Raw genomic sequence first — 20959 nt, 5'->3', positions numbered from 1 at the left:
CTAGTCGGTGGCGTCACGTGTCACGTGACGTCACTTTACGTGACGCATGACGCACACGTGGCTGCGATGTCATGACCCTATCGACCGGCTATATTTAACTGGCTTTTCCGCTAAATTTGGCGGGAAACTTTTCCGCTTAATTTTGCGCGAAAAACTTTCCGCTAAATTTTGCGGAAATTATTCCTGTAAGCGGGTCGACAAAGTCATGACGTCACAACCACGTGTGGTGTCACACGTGGCTGCGCGCGTTGCATTATGAGATTTTTGGGTCCCACCGAGCGTATTTGCCCGGCACAGATTCCAGAAATTTATGATAAAGGTAGATGAGGGGGCGGGGGGGGGGGGGGGGGGGGGGGCGAGCGGATTTCCAGGAGTGAGGAAGTTAACGTTTCAACTTAGATTTTCTACTTGGCAAAGAAAACAATAAGAATTCGGTCGCCAATACAAGCTAAAATATCGAGAACAAATGAAACACAAATGGAGAGAGGGAAGGGACACGAAAGTATACAACCACCATTAAAATGACTCTATTAGTGTTTTTTGTGTATATGTGCGTTTTTTTTTCGTTTTTTTTTTTTGGGGGGGGGGGGGGGGGGGGGGAGGGGGGTAGGGAAGCAAGGCAGACAGAGAACTCTGCTACTATTCAGTTTAAAAAAAAAAAAGAAGCAAAAAAAAAAAAAAAAACCGAACATTTGAGAAGACAAGTGCCTTTCTTCCCCATTTTTATTCACCAGGGAAAGGTTGTTGCCAACCAAAGCATTCCTATTGTGCATAAATTTATGTAAAAAAAAAAAAAAAAGCATTTACAGAGGTGACTACAGAAGATCAGACGTTATTCAGAATGGCGCTTATCTGTCTTACGTTGCGACAACCTCCTTCTGCAGCCTCAAATATGGCGACCCATATTTCAGGCCACGAGCAGAGCGCTGCTGGAGGAGAGTGATGTCGTACTACTGCTCTATCTCGCTGTGCAACCAACAGGAAAATAACGAACCGACCGAAGTAAATTTACGAATTGTGTAGCTTTCCCTTTCAATCTGAAGTCCATACAGCAAGTCGGGCAATAATTGTAGCATTTTACTTGGAGTCTCCGAGGGGCAAAATGTGAGAACCCATGCCACCGGCTTCTACAGCTGACTCTGTCAAATTCACTTACTCTATTAAAGGGTAACTGCAAAGAAAAAAAAAGTGTGTTTTTAAACAGCCTATTTAGGACAAGCGTGTCACAAAACAAATCTTCCGCGAAAAAACAAATTTTTTCTAGCAATTTTTACGCCGCAGGACGTAATTTAGTCGGAGTCACAATTTTTTCACATTTGAAACTCCCGCTCTTTTGACGCGCGCAGAGTGGCTGCTATACGTCACTCCGTGACGTATAGCAGCCCCTCTGTGACGTAGAATACCAACTTTGTGGCGCGCGATTTAAAACAGACGAAATAGCCGCAAACAAAAATGAGTCTCACGCAATAAATATTGCTGTAAAAAATTTTGTTTTTGGCAGAAAATTTGTTTTGTGACGTGCTCGTCCCAATTAGGCTCTTTGAAAATCCATCTTTTTTTCTTTGCAGTTACCCTTTAAGTGCCGGTTAAGCCAGGTTCACACATTTTTATCGGTTGTATCCATGCACAGCCACCAAAACGACGGCACCAAAAAAAGCTCCGGGGCAACTGCGGCTCATCATTGTCGGAAACACATTATTGTATTACTTTCCACGTTCTGTGTGGCCGTTTCCCCGGTTCCTATGCCACTGGTGTCGTTTCGGTCATCCTGAACTCAAGCAACGCAACTGTTGCTAATAAAATACATATTGAAGTACTAACGCCCCTGCCCCACCCGAAAACGCAACAGCATAAGGCCTAGAGAGCACAGAACGCTAGCAGGCAGAAATAATGTGTGTATGTTTATAAAGCCGGAAGCTAGTCAGCCTTAACGGGCGGCCAGTCTCCTAGCTGTAAATGAGAAATTTAGCCAGTGCAATACAACCGCTAGCTTGGGGCTTTTAACATGCACCACACAGTAGTGATGCGCACGACTGCACGCCGGTACGATACTCATCAAGATTGAAACGGGCAGGGGTGGGGATGGAACCCAGGATCTCTGGGTTCTGCAGCGCGAGCTTTCGCCCCACGTGCTCCGAGCTGGTGTGCGCTAAAGGATGTGTTTGCGTTTGTCTTGGAAGTATAGCGTCAAATGCGCCATGAAAAACTTGTCTTTAATCTGCTTTGGCCGGAAGCCCATATATTTCACTGTCAACTTAACCCCGAATGGAGGTCTTTGACGTCATATTGGTTGCGTGTGCTCGCGCACACCGGCGGCTGCTGGCTCGTGGAAAGAACGTGCGCCACTTATTATGGACACTAAATTTCTTGATTCAGTATCCCTTTAATAAAGTCTAGAGTTCTTGTATTGACGCTTTGCAGCAGCTGTGCATGGACGCCGCCATAACTGACCTTCAATTTTTGTTTCCTCTTATTCCGTTTATTTCACTTCATCATTACCATAGCAGGCCAGGTTATTGCCACATTAGATTCAACTGTGTCCTTTTCTAAAGCATTGGCCTTTGTAGAGGATCGTCAACTACCGTTTCAGTTGCTCGGCATCTCGGTAAGACAAGAGAAGGTCGGCTATGGCGGCTGTAATTTGGCGCGTGTGTACGTCTATAGGCTCCCTACGGGAGCCAGAGTTGCGCGTTCATCCCCGTTGCGCCGTCTTTCCTGCACAGCACCTTGATCGCGTGCTCCTCACGTGATTGAATTCGGCGAATAGCGGCGCCGCGCACAAAAGCAGGGGTACGTACGGCGGAGCGCGTGCAACGTCTACTTTCCTGCACGGCACTTGATCCCGCTCCTCACGAGATCGGATCTCGGCGAATAGCGGCGCAACGGCACGTAGAAAACAGACGTGCAACTCCGGCTCCCGTACCGCTCATTCACACTGGAAGCGGATCCGCGTTCGGAAAGCGGTTGCGAACGCGGTTGTATAAAGATCTAGTACAATAGACCGATCTCACGAAGCATTCAACGCATGCACGAAGCAGCCATAACTTTAGTTCCAAAGAGGCAATCGGCAGTGCACGAGACTGTTCGTGGCCTGCACGCGTAGAGCTCCAGCGAGGTTGTCGCACGCGCAGAAAGACTAAAGTTCCCTCGATGCTTTGCGGCAGCGGTGGCGTAGTCAAACTGGCTGGTGAGATCGGTCTATTGCACGCGCATTTGACGACATCAAATGCGCGTGCAATTGTACTGTATCTTAAAGGCCTGTTCACACATGCAGCGGAGCGCTACAAGCATAGCGCTCACCTCGCGCTAAGCGCGTGCTGACGGCAGCGTTCACCAGCTTTGTATTGCACCGCCAAAACTGTCCCTCATGGCAGACGATAAGTAGCAAACGGCACGTGAGGAGCGCTACATCAGCGCTTCGCTGCATGTGAGAACCGGCCTTTATACAACCGCGTTCGCAAGCGCCGCTTTGCGACCGCGGATCCACTTCCAGTGTGAATGAGCGGGTAGGGAGCCTATACAGGAACTCTAATAAGGTCTATTGCGGTCTATAGGAGGCAACAGTATTTGTTATAAAATTACTTACGTAACAAGTAAACATTCTTTCGGCTTTCTTCACCTCGCTTAGTACTGGTTTCGCAACTATGCATGTTCCCGCAAAAATGGTCCGTGAGGTTTCGCTGAGAAAAAAACTAAAGCGGCGGCTCTGTGTGGATCCACTAGTGACGACGGGGCGCAAGCCTCGTCTTCTACGCAATACCGTCTCCTATCGGACGCTGTACAGCATTCCCGTGGGGACTCAGCTGACCCTCGCGCTGCGAGTCAAGAATGGCCCATTGTCGGGCGGGCAGCGACGAGGCTTAGCCGGCCTCAGGCACGAGGGCCCGTCCACTCCAGGAAGCCCGGCGTCGTTCCCGCCAAATATAGTCCTTGGAGGAGCGGTTAACCGCGGCGGTCGTTCGAAGAGAGCGACCGCCACAGCCGCTTCCGCGACTTTCGCCCTGAAATAAAAACAAGGTCAAGAAAGCGACGACGCCACGCTTCCCGAACTCGCTTTCGGCTCGCCGCTGCTGCCGCTGTCGGGCCTCGTCGAGCTGCGGAAGGGGGACGCCATGTTCTCCTCCGTGTGTGTGTACGCGCGCGGCCTCTCGGAGGGCTGCAAAGGACGGAACCACGCAACCCGCTCTGTTGTGACCTACCGAGGAAGGACGTGGCCTGTAGGTGGCGACGGTCGTCGAAAGACGTCTGTTTACAAACAAGGATAAGTGATGGTACCTTTTGCGGACATTGAGCCGTTTCCAAGGTGTTACCTCAAGAATCACGACATGCCTTGTAATGACGGTTTACTGGCACCAGTGTGAATAATAAATTAAAAACCATAGCAAAAAAAAAAACAAAAAAAAACGATTTTTTTGTTTTTTTTTGTGGCAGTTTTAAGTTTAGAGATCATGCTTCTACGCAGTAACGCTACACTCTAAAAGAAGTCTGTGCGTGTACTTTCACGCACAGCACTCGGAGAACCACACAGCGCAACTTACGAAGGTAGCTCAGAGAATGACGATGCCGAAACATCTGCTTAGACCAAAAGAAACGCAGTCTGAGTTGTGACATTAAGCAATGCAAACGTCACGCTTGCATTGCTTAATGTCACAACTCAGACTGCGTTTTTTGGTCTAAACAAATGTTTCGGCATCGTCATTCGCTTAGCTGCCTCCGTAAGTTGCGCTGATTGGCTCACCGAGTGTTGTGCGGGAAAGCAGACTCACGGGCTTTTTTTTAGAGTGTGGGGTGATCTTGTCGGTGCTCACAGAACAGGTAGTTCCCGCTATTTCACAAAGAGACAGGCAAAGCCGGATCAGCTCGAAGGTGTACACATAACACAAGGGGGCACATTGGTTGCGGTAGAGGCCAAAAAACTTCGAACTTATGAATAATAATCTGTGACACGGCTGAAAATAAAGGCCCGTTCACACTCTTGCGACCGAGTAAGACCGAGAAAGACCAGACCGGTTTTTAAGCCTCTTGCGATCTCTTAATTAGGACCAGCTCCGCTGCATCGCATCCGGTCCTAAGAAGTCGCAAAAGGCTTAAAAACCGATCTGATCTCTCTCGGTCTTACTCGGTCGCAAGAGTGTGAACGGCGCTTAACAAAAAACAACATGATTCTAACAGAGTAAAAAAAGAAGTCAGCTTTATTTTGTTTGTATTAGATTCAACCCGCTTTTCTAAAACAAACGTTTTACCTCCAAGTTATTTTAAACTTGACGAAATCACTATGAGCTTTTTAATGTCCCTATTAAAAACATTGTAGGTAAAGAGTAATTTTTTGGCATTGACCCGTAAGTGATGAGTTCATAACATGATGCTGTGCTCCAAACAAACCGTTGCTAGGGCCGTTGTTCAGGAAAAATGCATAGGGGTCCAATGTAAGGTTAAGATTTGTCTGATTAAAAAAAAAAGGTATTTTTTGTTGCTGTTAGCAGTGTGTCTTCTCAATATCTAATCCTAAATACTTTTTATATATCGTCTCAGTATTATAAATGAGAGATAAAAGCCCGTAAGAAAGTTTCACAACCGGTTTTGCCTTGCTATCAGACGATATATGATTTTGGGGGTTTAGTGGTTCTTTCTAGGGGAGCACGCGACGGCGTTAAATTAAGTTGGTGACGAGCGACGAAACTTGTGTTCTCGGAGGGAACTTTGTGTGGGATTTTGGAAGCGAAAAGTGCCCGTGCACGGCCTGACACTGCTTTGATATCATGTTCTAAACAGATGTTTCTCTCGCTATGTCTTTAAATCTCCATACGTGCGATAATTTTCGTCAGAGAGTATCCCGTATCGCACGCAAATACAATTCGTTTTTATAAACCCGATGAGTTAGCTTAGACCTGCCGTGTTCTCAATAAATGCAAGATAAAAATCGTATTATTACGAAAACAATTCAAACTGTGGCGGACACGTTCCACGAGAGTTATCGTCTGCTGCAGGCATCTCGAGATGTCTCGAGGACCGGAAGTTGCCCTCGCAGATATATCAGAAACAACCAATAGACCTGTTGCGAAACGTACAGCACCACGACCATATAGAGTTATTATAATGTACGCTAGAGGTTCAACTGGCGCTAGTGTGCTGCTGCAAGTTGAAGCAGACAGTAGCCAGTCGGAAATTCACTTCCGGTAATGCATTTCTATGGAAAAAAGCGGGTGCATTTTCTCTCTGCGCTCGATTATAAGAGCAAATGTCACGAATAATTCGTACGTACTAGGCACATTGGAACACTTCTCAGCTATATAGACGAAATAATTGGTCAGTTACGGCGTTTTTATTCGATATTCGTGGCATGAAAAAACGGTGCTAAAACCGCTTGGTACATGTTTGTACGTGCACTGTCAGACACTGTTAGCGCGAACACGGCGTCGGTGCTTTCCAGAGTGGGGGATATGCGGGCCTAACGAACGGAGTACATGTGGAAAACTAAGAGAGACGGTAAGAGCTGGGCAGTAACACTAGATAAGCAACTCCTTGTGCATGCAGACGTTCAAAATAAATCGAAAGCCACGTAATATAATCCAGTTTGCAATAAATGAGTACTGCTTTATTCTTTCTGCTCATGAATATGTGTCAAGATGCTTGTTCTGGTTTCAGACCATCACCCGCACGCTCCAAATCTTTGCAAATAGGGAGAAGCCAGAGAACAGCTAGGTGCCCGATAAAAAGTGCCCGACATAGGAAATAATAAAAAGACACACCCTTCGTAGCCCACGTACTTAATTTTTTTACGTATGTTTTTTAACCAATCGTAAAGATGCACGACGCCGTCGTGATACAAAGTAATTTTCATATAGTGACAGGGCGGGCATATTACCAATATATAGGTGCCACCGGAATGCTAGCGAACCTTGAACACACTCTACATTCCTTTTTATTATTATAGCTTGCTTAGCATCGTTGCTCGTTTTTACATACCTGCCATTAAACAGAGGTTTGGGCCTGGAACATATAGCGAAGTTTAACATCGATCAATGGTAAAAGAAAAATGCCGTAACTAAAGCAATTACGCCTTCACAGTATTAATAAAGGTATATACTATCCGGTACAACCGAAATAACAAAAGTTATTGATGTTATTTTCCAGCGAAGAGACAAAATTCAAGCGCGTTTTCTTATAAGCATGCACAGGAGCACCGCAAAAGTAGACTGGTTGCTGTCTGCTTCAATTTGCCTCCCGGAAGTCACATAGACACTAGCGCCAGTTGAACCTCTAGCGTACATTATAGTAACTCTATGGCCACGATGGCAGGGAAGTTTGGGAACCCTCGGTACAAATCACGCGCTTTCTCTTTGCGCCTCCGAGACTGCGCGTGAATCGCGGCAGCTAACGCGAGCAGCCGTCGCAGCCATCCGCCAGTATACGTCGTACGTCCCTGGCGGCGTATACCGTATCTGTGGCAGCGTAAACGCATCGCGACGGGTGAAGCTATCCACTTATTTGAATACGTTATTCGTCGTAACCTCCACGTCTTGCAGTGTCACCGAATCCACTTACTTTGCACCGCAACCTTGGCACGGTTCGACTAGGTTCGATAAAGCGTTGGTGCAGCAGACGACAGAGCCGGTACAAACAGACAGAAAGACAAATAACTTTATTGAGATCCTGAGAAGCGCCGCCCTTAGAGCAACACCGCGGGCCGCTCCCACGTGGGGACGGGGAGGCCTATAGCCTCACCGCCGCATCGTGGGCTCTCTGAACAGCCCGGAGTTGTGTGAGAAGCTCGGAACTCGTGATGGCAGAGCTCCACTCCTCCTCGGTGACTTGATCGGGCCCCCGTAACGAGGGGCACCGCCAGAGCACGCGACCGAAGCTGCTAACCAACCCGCAGTCCGGACAAGTAGACTCGAAGGTATCCGGAGCAATAATGCTGAAGAAAGCTAAACTGGGATATGATCTAGTCTGCAACGTTCTGAGTGTGACTACCTGAGACCTGGAGAGCTTACCGTGCGGAGGCAGAAAAGTCCGCCTGCCCATTTGATTGTGCTTGGTGACTTCGTTGAAGGTTAATAAGATGTCTTTAAATTCCCCGTAGCCATCCTGCTGATCGGCGTCATTCCCGGCGCGGATGGTTAGAGCGCGCACCCGAGAGTGAGCAGTATCATTGGGGTTAGTAAGATAATCTAGCTGAGAATCGAGATGTGCCGCAAAACGAAGTAATGGTGTGCGGGGACATAATCTTATTGCCAAGAATTTTAGAGGCTTCGACGGAAATGGAGACAGAAGCGAAGGCCATGAACCGCCGATCTAGAGTCTGTGTAGATATGCAATCTACTATCGTCCAGGAGGGCGAGAGCAATGGCCGCCTGCTTAGTCCTCGAGGAAGTAGAATCTTTGAAAGATGCGGAATTGAGGATCGAACCCTTGTGATCGATGACAACGGCAGCGAACCTGGCCGAGCGGCCATACTGGGCGTAATATACGAAGCAAGCCGAGCGAGGTTCGTCCCTAACGTGTCTGAGAAACGCGACGGCCTTGGCCCTGCGCCGGCCGACACATTGCTGTGGATGAACATTACGAGGAATAGGAGAAGCCTGAATGGCTGGCCCTTTGGGCGTCAGAGAGCTAATGTCACAGCTCTGCAACGAGCGTGGGGTCGAGGCCGAGTACGGCCAAAATCTTCCTTCCGGCCTGCGAAGACGACAGCCGAGCTACTGTGGCAGATTCCTGTGCCTCGATGATCTCTTCCAGGGTGTCGTGAGCCCCTATAGCTGCATGAGCCGCTTGGCGCTCGCTTGCATAGGAATGCCCAACACCCTCTTTATGCTCTTTATGCCGGTATATAGATTAATTATTTCTTATGGGCCTGGTGTTGCAATCTCATTGGCTACGCGTGAGTGATAATGAGATGCCTGGTCACGCCTTGCGTTTCTTAAAGTGCCTTTGACAAGGGGATCCCACCGAGGTACCTCCTGTTGACTGGAGGTGTCCATATGAACGAGACATCACTCTATATTACCCTAGCCCAAATCATGCAAATTCCGAATGCTAGAAAGCGTCCAGCTAGTGACGTATTGAGAGCACTAGGCGGCCTGCCGATGCTAGAGAGCCTTGTGCCCCTGTCAGAAGGGAACGTTAAACGACTTCAGAACGCACTCCCGGCCATGAGACGATTTTTCCGCTTTCGCTAAATAATACATAGAATCACTCGATAACGTTAATAACCGAATGAACTTGCCCTAGTCTTTTCTTTCTAAGCAATGGCAGTGGCCAAATAAATTCGAGAAATATGAGCAACGTTCATTCCCTCTACTCAGAGCCAGAACAAGCGTCCACGTGGCCTATGGGACCTCTCTTATGCCGCCAACGTTAATCACACCCACGCGCAGAATAGAAAACGCGTGCTAAGCTCCAGGGGTTGTTAGAGTTCGGCTACTCTCGTCACCGCAGCGGTTGGACACGAGCCACTACACGAGTGTCCGCCGAGGCATTGGTTAATTACGAGCCAAAGTCGGGTGCTCACACAGTTCTCGTGTCCATCCATGAGCCGAGCTCGATTCTCGTCAGGCGGGTGGTTTCGATCTCACAATTACGTCATGAAGCTTTGCGAAGGCAAGACTGAAAGAAATAGCCCCCTTTTTTCCTCGCCATTTCTCCGCGACCAAGAAGCTTCTGAATCAGTGGCGGTCCGTGCGAGTACACTTGGGCCAGGTTAGGACCAGTAAGACTCTGTAAAGTCACGAACATTCCAACCCGATATCGTTTCATAATCCCATTAAAGAATCGACGAATCGGCTCGCCATCTCGCGCATATCGGCGTGCGCTGCACAGTAAAAAAAAAAAAAAAAAAAGGCTGTAAAATAACTTTTTGGGGTCCTTCGGCTTGTCCATGTTTTGCACCCTAAAAAAAAATTTTAAGCGCCTTCTTTTTTTCTTCTTCGCCTAGTTGCCTTTCTAGTGCACCAGGGGGTGATAGTGCTTCAGGCGATACCGTTCTTCACGAGCTGAACGAGGTCTTGGGCGTCAAAGGACCTTTCAAGAACGGTTGCTTATTAGACTGTGTTTCCTCCGATTCTTTAAAGGAGTTCGTTCTAAAGGACTTTAACGTGCCCGTCTGACAGGGGCAGTACTGATACGCATTCACGCAATCAAAGCTCCTAACTAATTACCCGGCGATAGAAAAAAAAATCTTAGCCGATGTTACGTGCATAAGCATTTTGCCTTGAACGACGCTTCACGTCACGACCGCGCGGCGGTAGTGTTCACCATGATGACATGCAAATGGGTAGAACGGAGGATGGGAGAGAGGGGGCAGAAAAGAAGCGCGTTACTTCGTCAGTTTTTTTTTTTTTTTTGTAGCTCTCAGCATTATTTATGTATGGAATAGGCGTCAGGAGGGAAGGGAACTCAAGACAACGCTTTGAATTTACCTCAAAAGAGGACCCCTTTGTTTTTCTCTCGCTGTTCCAATTGGAGCAGCGAGACAGAAATGAATCCGTTTTATTGCAAAGGGCCTCGCCGTTCCCATTTAAAACAAGAAAGACAAAAAAAAAATGTTTGCCCGTATGACAATAGTCTCAGAGGCGGCACCAGGTACCCTTTTAGGCACAATAATTTCCTTTGTCAAAACACTTATACAAAAAGAAATCACAAGAGGTTACAGATGCTGTCCCCCAGAGCCGTTTACTGGGAGAGTTTGGCCAAAGATCGCCGCCAGCGCCGAGTATTGCCCCCGCGGTTAGAGCATAAACTAAAAGGACGACACAGCGTCGACCAATCAGCAGACCGCGACGTCACAATATTGCAAACGACATTTAAAACGTGAAATAGAAGCGTTCAATCACGGCGTCTCGGTGACAGTTTGTTTTGGGCACCGTGGTTCTGGGCCTGTTTGGTACAACAGCGGCTCAGCTGAGACTGGCCGAAAGAAAGCAGTGCAAAGGCTGGAGCGCGCGAGCGTCTCGAGACGCGGTATGAGTCCCGGTCAGCTCGTGCGCTGGCTTTGGCAGTGCTTTTTTTCCCCCAGTCTCAGCTGAGACGCTCTTTCTAGCAAGTCGGCCCAGGTTTGGAGCGCGCGTTCGTTCCTTCTGCCGTTGAATATGGACGTGACGAAAACCTCGCATGCGCCAAGTTTTCAGTCACCGATAGTTATATCTTTTCACTCTATAGCGACACTAAAATGGCTTAAATTAGTCGTGTCGCATATTTAGAGCTCCCGACCACTGCTAGGGGCTGATTCGCAGCCTGTGGTTGGCCCTGAGATGCTCGCCTATTCAAACCAATGTATGGCCAAACTCTCCCAATAAACGGCTTTGCTGTCACCGGCGTTACCGGCGGTGGCTGCTTTCGTCCGATGCATGCCACCATGAAAACTCGTACGAGAAAAGTGCAACTAAAGGAATATTCGGAGAAGAATTACTTCAGTTCTGTCCACGTGTTTCCGTTGGCTTGCTCTATCTCGCACCTTGGGCCAACGGGTTTGATTTAACTACGCCTTGAGAGAAATAGACAAATTTTTTGCAGGTATTGGTTGTCTTGCAGGTCACTGTGCACTTGTGACTAGTGTTTTTGTCTCCACACTAAACGAATTCATCCCCTTAAGAACGTAAAAAAGGTGTTCCAGAGACTACAGCCCATGGCTACACCCTTTCAGTATCCTCATTTTGTGCGATACACGCTTTACAAACGTACATAGGGGTACTGTTGCGTGGAACATTCGTCAAATTTGGAGGATGTAAAAGGGGCACGGAAAAGGGTGCTATGACAGAGTGAGGTGATTCCCCTTTTTGGGGGGTGTTCGCCACGCTGACAACCGTTTCCAACAACTTTATAGCGGTGGTTGTCTTAGCAACTATGTCGAATAGTTATCGCCGGTACCACTGCTCTCTCCTAAGAGATATATTCCTTGAACTTGGATACATTATACTTTACGTGAACTATTGGTGAGAACAAAGCAGTATACGTGTAACCTTTGTAGTCGTGGAGGGGGTCAGCTGCGAACGGGTGCCTTTGAATCGTCGAGTATACGGGGTGCTTCTTCTTAAAACCTAACAAATTTGTTAAAAAAAAACAAAAAACAAAAAAAACGTGCACGATACACTGATGCGATTTGTGCGGGTGAGTGATACGACGAGGAGGAAATATTATAAACGGCTAATCGTCACGATAATCTAATATTTAATTAAAATCTATTAATTACATTTTTAATTACTGAAAATAGATACATCGTTCCAATTAAGAACTTGCTGAGCGTCATTTAAAACCGCTATATTAGTCATATTTAGAAATACTTTGAGTGCGTGGGAAGCGCAGTAGTGCGTTAAAGTTACCACATCCACAAGGCTGGGGCTATGATAAAAGACGGGGAAACCACGCAGGCGAGTTATTGCACCGGTAGCCTCGCTCCTGCTGCACCAGTAGTAACTCTAACGCTCCACTGTGCATCGCACCTACGCCAAGTTTTTCTGGTATTGACTGATTTAGTGGTTTTCTATGACGTTCAGCAAGTTTCTAATTAATACCGTATTTTTATTTACAATAACTAAAGCGTTAATTAACGTAGTTTAGTTAATTAGCCGACTGATAATTAGCCGACTGATCATTACGATTAGCCCCCTATACTATCTCCCCCTAGCCGTATAACTCACCTGTACAAACCACATTAGTGTAGCAGTCATGAACTTTTTTAAAACAAATCTGTTAAGCTTAAAAAGGAACATCTGTATAAGGCTGTACAGCTGTCGTGATTCCCCTCTCGTGCGTGTTTCATTGCGTATGTATTTGCCTCATCTGTGCACGCTTAAACGGCAAGACATCCAGAATGTCATCGTGTAGTGAACGGGTGCAATTGCACGCTGCCTAAACTGACCTACAAAGCGTATACGTTGGGTTTAATCGGATGAGCGTTGGTCAACACAGTGGCATAGCTAAACGTTCGAGATAAAGTTTGAAAGGCCGGCGAATAGGCCTTTCTGCTATGTACTACGTACACCGGCGGATGACCGGGACCACTGTGGTGGACTGATGCGGGTCCCTACAAGAAGTGTTTGCCGCTGTGACACCGCTTGTGTATCATACAAAAGACAGTCTTCAGACACTCTCTGAGGCATTATCTGTATGAGGGTCTTGTCACACTGAGCATAGGAACACTGTCTGGTTCGAAGAACAGATGTGGATGAGGCCAACGTGCTTCGAAAACTGTGTCGTTTGTACGATGTATGGGCAGTGGGAATGTTCCTCAAAAGGACAGACTCAAAAGTTCATGGCGGAAATGACAACAATCCTGACTCGAACTGTTTGGAACATTACACTGCTACGCTACAAAATACGAAAAAAAAAAAAAAAATCTTGCAAGCTAGCAAGTGCAGGTTAAATACGGAAAATACACCCGAGTCTGAGGCTTTCTAAATGACGACATAATGAGATTAATTCGTTTATCCGCCTATGGCTCGATCGGTTTTCCCGAGGCAGGAGGGATTGGGGTTGTGGGCTGTATGGAGGAGGGATGTTGGTGATCACGATGTCGTTATATGAGATTATAGGCCCTGGAGTCTCTGATCTAACGTACCGGGGCATCCGGGATTTATTTCCTCGCTGCGCACGTCCCTTCAAGATGGTAACGTAGGTCCAGCCTTCCAGTTGCCTTCTTGTCGACACAACCTGTCAACACGAAAGAAATGCTATCGGATTCAAAACACCTTGGTCCGCATCGGCGTGGTGCACTGCACCGGCTTCGATAAAATTTATTCTGCCTTTTTCGACAAAAATAGCTCAAATGTCAGAAGGTCATCCTCGACGATGTTGTTATAAAGCATCCGATGACTATGGTCACTGACAAAGTGAGAAGCATGCGATGAATATGGTCACTGACAGAGTGAAAACAGGCAGGAAGGTCCTTCGGTCGGCCTGCCTCCAGCGCGCTCTTTTAACTTCGATAACGCCAGACGTCCCGTGGGCCTCGGGCGTTCAGGCTCTGTCACGTGCTGGAGGTCCGCAATAAGCCTCCTGCAGGATGTCACTGGCAGGGTGAGAACGACCCTACCGCTCTCAACCCGTCAATGATTATACAATCTTCCACCGTACTCTTTACATGCACCAGGGAATTCGCCGTTCGGGACTGATGATAGCTTACCAAAGAAACTATAAAGACGCCTCCACCAAAACGTGTTACCGGCCAAATGAGACCTTATTCTTAAAGAAAGAGAAAAGAAACTACGTGAATGTGACTGACCCGTAGAAACACCTATACAGATACACCTTGACCCGGAAAAGCGGCTTCGATTGATGCTCTCATTAAAGAGTCAGATCAAGATAAAGCTAATTAAGAGTCAATTTTGATTTCGCTCGCCCTGTGCGTGATGATCGCAACGGAGTCGTTTAGACTTAGCGATATATCAGCGAGAGCGCTCGATACAAGAAACAACAAAAAAACAAAACAAATACGAGTCATGTGAGGTGACGATTAAAAAGAGAACAAACGAAAGAAGTATAATATAAGCGAAGAGTGTCGCTTTTCAGCACTTCCGAAGGACGCCAATCCTCTTTGGCGACAAGGACGCAATTAACACGGAATGCTCGCGAGAAGCGAATGGGTTTTGTGAGGCAACCGTGTCGCCTAGGGAGGAAGCAATTTTCGCTCCGATGGCGACGAAAACGCCCTCCGCTTCTCGTGGACGTAGTCGCGCGTGGCGCGAAAAATAATGATGAAAAAAAAAATGGGCACACGTCTCGAGTTGCTGGACTGAATCGGGCGGAATCCTGTAGACTGCGCCCGGTACACTGTAATCTGGACGCCCGAAATGGCTCGCTAACTTTCCGTTGGCACTGAGAAAATCGGTTATGTTACATTGAAGTGGTTGACTGCACCAGAAAAACACAACGAAGAGCCACATATGATAAATGTGGTTCTATAGGGGCTATTCATCGAACGACATATTTGAGCGCGCTATTTAGGGCGCATGCTCCAAACGAGCTCACATGAATAGGCTGCTAAGACCGGCAATATTGATGGTCTAGAATGCACGTTAAAAAATATCTGTGGATGCTCGCCCCCAGCACGCGCTCAGCAGTCGTGTACACAGCTATGGCCGCCAGTGAACACTCCCTACCGTTCGTTTCCCCTTGTGTTGTTCCGCAGCGAAGGCTAGAAGCGCGAGCTTATAGCGTTGACAGCTGCCTTTAATGCATGAGGGCTTGCCCTTAAGCTGAGAGTAGAAGCTCCGCCTTTATCGCGAGCTTTCTGCTCTAGCTTACACAAGCGTGCACGCGCAGGCACGCGCAACCAAAGCACTGCGGAAGCCAGCGAGCTCGCGCTGAAGGTGGAGCTTCTACTCTAAAGCCTAGTTCACATGCAGCGGTTTTGGCCCTAGAGCGGCGCGATTTCTGCCGTCGCGGCGCTCTGGCCAGCACCAGCGGTTGAGCGGCACGAGCGCCGCAACGGTAGAAATCGCGCCGCTTTAGGGCCAAAATCGCTGCATGTGAAACACGCTTAAGGTTGAATGGAGTATAGAGCGAAAAGGCTCGCGCTTGTAGCCTTTCCTTCGGTACATTATTCGCGGTGAGAAGTTTGGGTGTCGCCGCCTGGTGGAATTTTTTCCCAACCCAGAGTGAGGATACTTCAACTTTCTCTGCTGGTGCAAGCACGTGCAATGCCAAGAATCTATGCGCTATGAAAATGAAAGCATAACCGCGTGGATAGCACGTGCACTACCCATGGTAAAGTAAAGCCCCTTCATGTTTCAAAAGTAGCGCAAGGTGCGTCGATGCACGAGGCACGTGCAACGCGCAGCCCTTGGGAAGATCATGGCGGCACAGCGCAGCACTGAGCTATCGGTGACAGGGCATGAACGAAGTGGAAGCTCCTCCCACCCCTTCCACTTCAGCGGAGTTAACGCTGGAGTGGAGGCGACCTCCTCTCCACCCTTCGCTCCGTTGAAGTGGAAAAGGAGCTTCCACTTCGTACTTGACTAGACGTTGTGGTGGCGCCCTCCTACGGTTCCCTCTCATGACGTCCTTACCTTTCGGACAGCAAGTTCGATGGTGTTTGCAATGAACATGGTGGAGGCTTGAAATCATTGCGCTCTCAAAGCAACACCGCCAACACCGTCAAAAGGAAAGTTCTTACATTCCTTTTATTTCTGTCGGTGAGAAAACCTTTGCTGACGTAATAGTCAACGTTCGGCCAATCCTGGAAGGCCGACCACAGCGGCGCTTTCGATCGCGCACGTCGCCAATAGATTTCAGACGCTATGTTCTTCCCAGAAGCGGCACGCGGCACGTGTCTTGAGCATTCCCACAACAATGAATGGCTCCACTTTTCCCAGGATAGAGGGGCTTCATAGTGAAGAAAACAGAAGCGCCCTTACCGCTCATTCACACTGGAAGCGGATCCGCGTTCGCAAAACGGTTGTGAACGCGGTTGTATAAAGACCCAGTACAATTGCAGGCGCACTTGATGTCATCGAGTGCGCGTGCAATTGTACTGGATCTTCATACAACCGCGTTCGCAACCGCTTTGCGAACGCGGATCCGCTTCCAGTGTGAATGAGTGGTTAGAGTGCTTCTCATCGGAAATGAAGTGAGATATAATATAATTAGAGCCGCAAATAGCCTCGTTACACGGGCACAATTAACTTCGTTAGGCTAAGACACAGTTACCACACCATATTCTTGGAAAATAAATGGGTAGATATAAATAATAAATAAACCTAATAATTGTACCCTACATCAGCGTATAAATACAAAATTGAAAGTTAGAGGAAAAAAATTCTTAATGTAAATGAAAAGTACCTTTCTTTGAAATTCAATATTGAGGAAATTATGACATTACAAAATAACTGGAACCGAGAAAACTCACAAGTCATAAATCAAAGCGCGTAGGAGTAACTTTCGCATGTTCACGCCGGACAAAAGAATAATGAAAATTATAGCCTGACGATGACAATATGCAATAGATACGACACAGAACACCAAGTGCAATATGACGTACATGGGAATGCAAAGGAATTTTAACACGCGTTTACTTACACAGATACTATGAAACAGGGGACGAAGAATGTTGATGCTGCGGATGACAATGTCCAAGATATAAGAGGACGAGCGGACAAGCCTTATGCATAGGCAGATTTCTCTCTTCTTTATGGTACCTTCGTTTACGCGGTTGGTGCGCTATGGGCGCACCTACGCTTGCGTATCTTGAGCGCCCACCAAAGCTGCGCACGCACACCCTTCGCTTCCTCTGAAATAGATGTTCAAGAGTATATATGTGTTGTGTAGTAGCTCTGACTGAGCGTAACTGCAGTTAAAGGTGAAATAACCGCGGTTAAGGATGCACATGCACCGAGGAAATAAATAAGCTACGCCTCAGGGTAACAATGCTTAAAGGCCGACGACCAGACTTGAGATTCTGCAAGGCAGAAGATCCTCCTCACCATGAGGGAGGAGGAAACAGGAAACGGTTACCAGGGTAGAAGCGGGGAGAGAAAAGTGGAAAGCGCGCGCTGGTCGCCTGTCTTTAAGCCAAAGGCCAAAAAGTCAAATTTGGGGGTTTTACGTGCCAAACCAACGACGGGCATCTGGCACGCCCCAGCGGAGGACTGAGGATTAATTTCGACCACCTGGGGATCTTTTGACGTGCAACCGAAAGCTCGGTTACACGGCGCCTTCTCCGCAATAAGCCTCCGTCAGATGGCGGGCACTTCGACCGGGACTCGAGCCCGCCACATAGGGACCCGTAGGCCGGCACTCTCGCATCGGAGCCACCGAGGCGGCATTCGAGCCAAAGGCAAGTTTGTATTTGTTCAGGAGTACCGAAAGTGCGCGTAGGCACCACGAGGTCTTCGTGCACTTGGATTTTGCGAGGAGCCCCCTGTGGTATACCTGAAGTAATGTTGGGCGGAAGGAGATAATCGCGCCCGCTACGCTATCTATTCGCTCCGGTGTGCCGTCTTGACGTCCGTATTCTCCTCCCGGACTATATATGTGTGGGTGCGTCAGGATCTGTCCCGTGACATCATGCGATTAGGAGGGGAGCCTCGTCATTGGGAAGTCAGCTGCGCGCGGCGACAGTCGCTTGTTACCACAGGCTTCCGTGTGAGTCAAACGTCTACTTGTTGTCGCAAAAAATAAAAAAAATAAAAAAATGAGGAAGTTTGGCGCATTATCTATGCGCTGCGCGATGTAGTTCTCACAAGATTTGGTTGTCGGAGCAAGAAATGATGCCTTTTGGGGGCTCCAAACGTGCGTGTCTCGATAAAAATAACATAAAGCTAATCTAAGATGGCCATTATTGTGATTCAACACATTAAGGGTAAAATTAGTAATGCTGCGCAAAGAACCGTCGGTCCGGGGTTCTCTTCGCACTGTGCCGCTCGGGTGCATCGTACTTGTTACAATTAATTAGATCTAATTACGATTACTATATGAATGATTATGACCGAATATGCCATCTGTAGACTTGGCGTACTTATGCATTGCATGCTTTAGGATATGTATGCTTCATGTTGCCCTGGTCTTTGGTTTTCCGTCACACTCGAGCATAACGATTTTCGCACGAAATTCAGCCCATAAACAGCTTCTATTTTAATAAATGGGAGGACTGTAGTCATTGACAGGAAGATAACGTTTGTTTCGCCTTTAGCGTGCCCTATAGCCTCTTATTACTGATAAAGCCTGGCAGATGGCCACGAGAAGCGGCCGCCGAAATGGAAAAGGTGGAGCGGCAGACAACGGATAAGAGGAGAGCCACGTAACTGGCGCCCCGCTGCGGCGACATGCCGAAACACACTTCTCCCGAGCGAACAAGTGTGTTTCCGGTGCTCGCCTATGCAAACGCTGTGCGCTGACGTCCAGGTTCCCCGAGAAATGGCCCCTTGATGTTCCGTGCTACCAGATTCTGGCGCTCCGAATCGGCGACCGGGCACTCTATATGGCTCCGTCGTCGAACTGCCAGGCTTTGTGAGTATAGAGGAGTCTATGCTCGTGCACCCCGAGCACGCGCGCGCAGCCAAAGCACGGAAGGAGGCATGAAGCGCGTGCTGGTGGAGATGTGTTCAAAAGACGCGCCTTGCCGTTCGCACTGTCAGTTACTATTCGCGAAGTGAGCGATGGAAAGCGTGAGAGATGGAATTCCGGAAAGGGTCCATTGACATCCCGTGACTATACACATTCTTTTTTTCCTTGCTGAATTTAGCGGGGAAATTGATGCCACCTGACCATGCACCCTGCTTTTCCCTCATATCTACCTAGGAAATTGATATAAATAAAGGTTCTGCCCTAGATGAAGGTTTAATGTCTTCTAAGTAATATTTTACGATCATACCTTAGATAATTTTTTTTTGCATTATAGAACTTAGAAGATAAAGGTCGTTGCCAATTTTTTACGCCACAATATAATGAAACTATAAAAAAAAAAAACGACATTCAAGCTCCCTTTTTTTTACAATAACTGATTGGAGTGGATGTTGTGAATCTCCACTTTTTATTTACAGTGTGTAATATATCGAGTTTTATCGATGCGAGGTTATCCCGAGTCTGTTCTCTGGCTGACTGACTTGTTCCACGGGAAGTGTATACCCTGCGTTGCATTATATTGTGTTACTACACCTGCTACAATCTCGAAAGAAGTAAAAAAAAAAAAAAAAAAATGCGTCGGCAAAGAAAAAAAGTTTTTTCGATTCTGGCAAATTCGCGTAGTTTATTTACACCCTTATTGTTTTCATTCTTTATTGACCTCAAAATGTTCGAAAATATTGTTTTAAACAACTTGGCTATATTTAGCTATATTTGGAGAACATATGGCTATTCATGATGTAGGTCATATCATACACATGATTGGTTCCTGGTTGTTCTTGAGGGGCGTAGCACTGCCATAATACGCAGGAGAGGCTGTCCAGTGACAATTAGTGACACGATTGGGATAGATCATTGTAGAGTCCTCCCGTAGTAGTAGAAACGCAAGTTTCTGTGTTGGCAGTTCATCCGAGAATATTATCTCGAATTTGTGCTGCGCGTGTATGCAGAGCTACGCATGTAACGAAGTTGGGGCATAGAAATATAAAACTAGATCGTTCAAAGTCGTTTTAAGATAGCTTCATGGCCTTGTAACATTTCCGAGAGAAAAAATGTGGAATTGTACTAGTTTGATCTATGGACCAACACGCGGTTCTGACGTCATGCCGTTGCGGTAACGCTGCTGTCGGCAAGGCACACGCGCAGACGTTTTATGCGAGAAGCAAGTCGTCTGCTTCTTGCGCAGGGGTTGCGGTGACGTCAGAACGACGCCGAGCTCTGATTGGCTCTGACTGATAGAATAGTGGGTAGGCTCCAATGCTGGTTGCCTTGAGGTCTACCCACTATTTGTTTTTCAATCAGCCAATAAGAGTTTGGCGTTCTCACATCAACGCCCGTGCAAGAAGCAGACGAACTTTCTCTCCGCAGACCTCACGCGATTCTGCGCACGCGTAGTGCCCATTCCTGGTGTGGACATTAACGCGTGCTTGTTTGTGAACGACCCGTTGGCCTACAGATCGAACCGTCTTCTTCAGAATTGCATTTTATGAGATTCGCAGCCGCCGCTCAAATTTAATTTACCCGTCTTGCTGACACGAGCGGCCGCGTCTTTTGGAAGCGTCGCCTCGTCGGTCTTTCTTTCCTTTCTTTCGACGACGCGCAGCATGCAAAGGCTGAGGCGAAAGAGCTGAGTGTGTGCCGACTCATAATGCGTAAGTCACAAATTATAATGTGTCGTCAGCTAGCGACGCATGCGGACACGCGCAGTTGGTATTCTCGGGGCGGGAGTGGAGCAGCTAGCCAAGTCGAGCTTCCATTGTCCTAGACGAGGGCGCACGTAACGAACGCTCGCGAGATCCGAGTTATCTTCGATATAAAAATGCCATTCTACATTTAAAAATAGGTAGTATGGTAGTATATAATTATCAGGAAGGCGGTGGGTGAACAGCATTCGGTAACTGCC

General features: G+C 47.6%; 1 pseudogene; it reads right to left on the bottom strand.

Annotated features, from left to right (window-relative positions):
• Positions 1-7669: 7669 nt before the first annotated feature.
• The window catches only part of LOC115316252, a 44292-nt pseudogene continuing 31002 nt past the window's right edge, over positions 7670-20959 (bottom strand).

The sequence above is a fragment of the Ixodes scapularis genome, unplaced genomic scaffold (assembly GCF_016920785.2).
Source record: "Ixodes scapularis isolate PalLabHiFi unplaced genomic scaffold, ASM1692078v2 PGA_scaffold3__209_contigs__length_174095766, whole genome shotgun sequence".
Lineage (NCBI taxonomy): Eukaryota > Metazoa > Arthropoda > Arachnida > Ixodida > Ixodidae > Ixodes > Ixodes scapularis.
The sequence above is the reverse complement of the archived record's forward strand: the minus strand, read 5'-3'. Positions and strand labels throughout refer to the sequence as shown.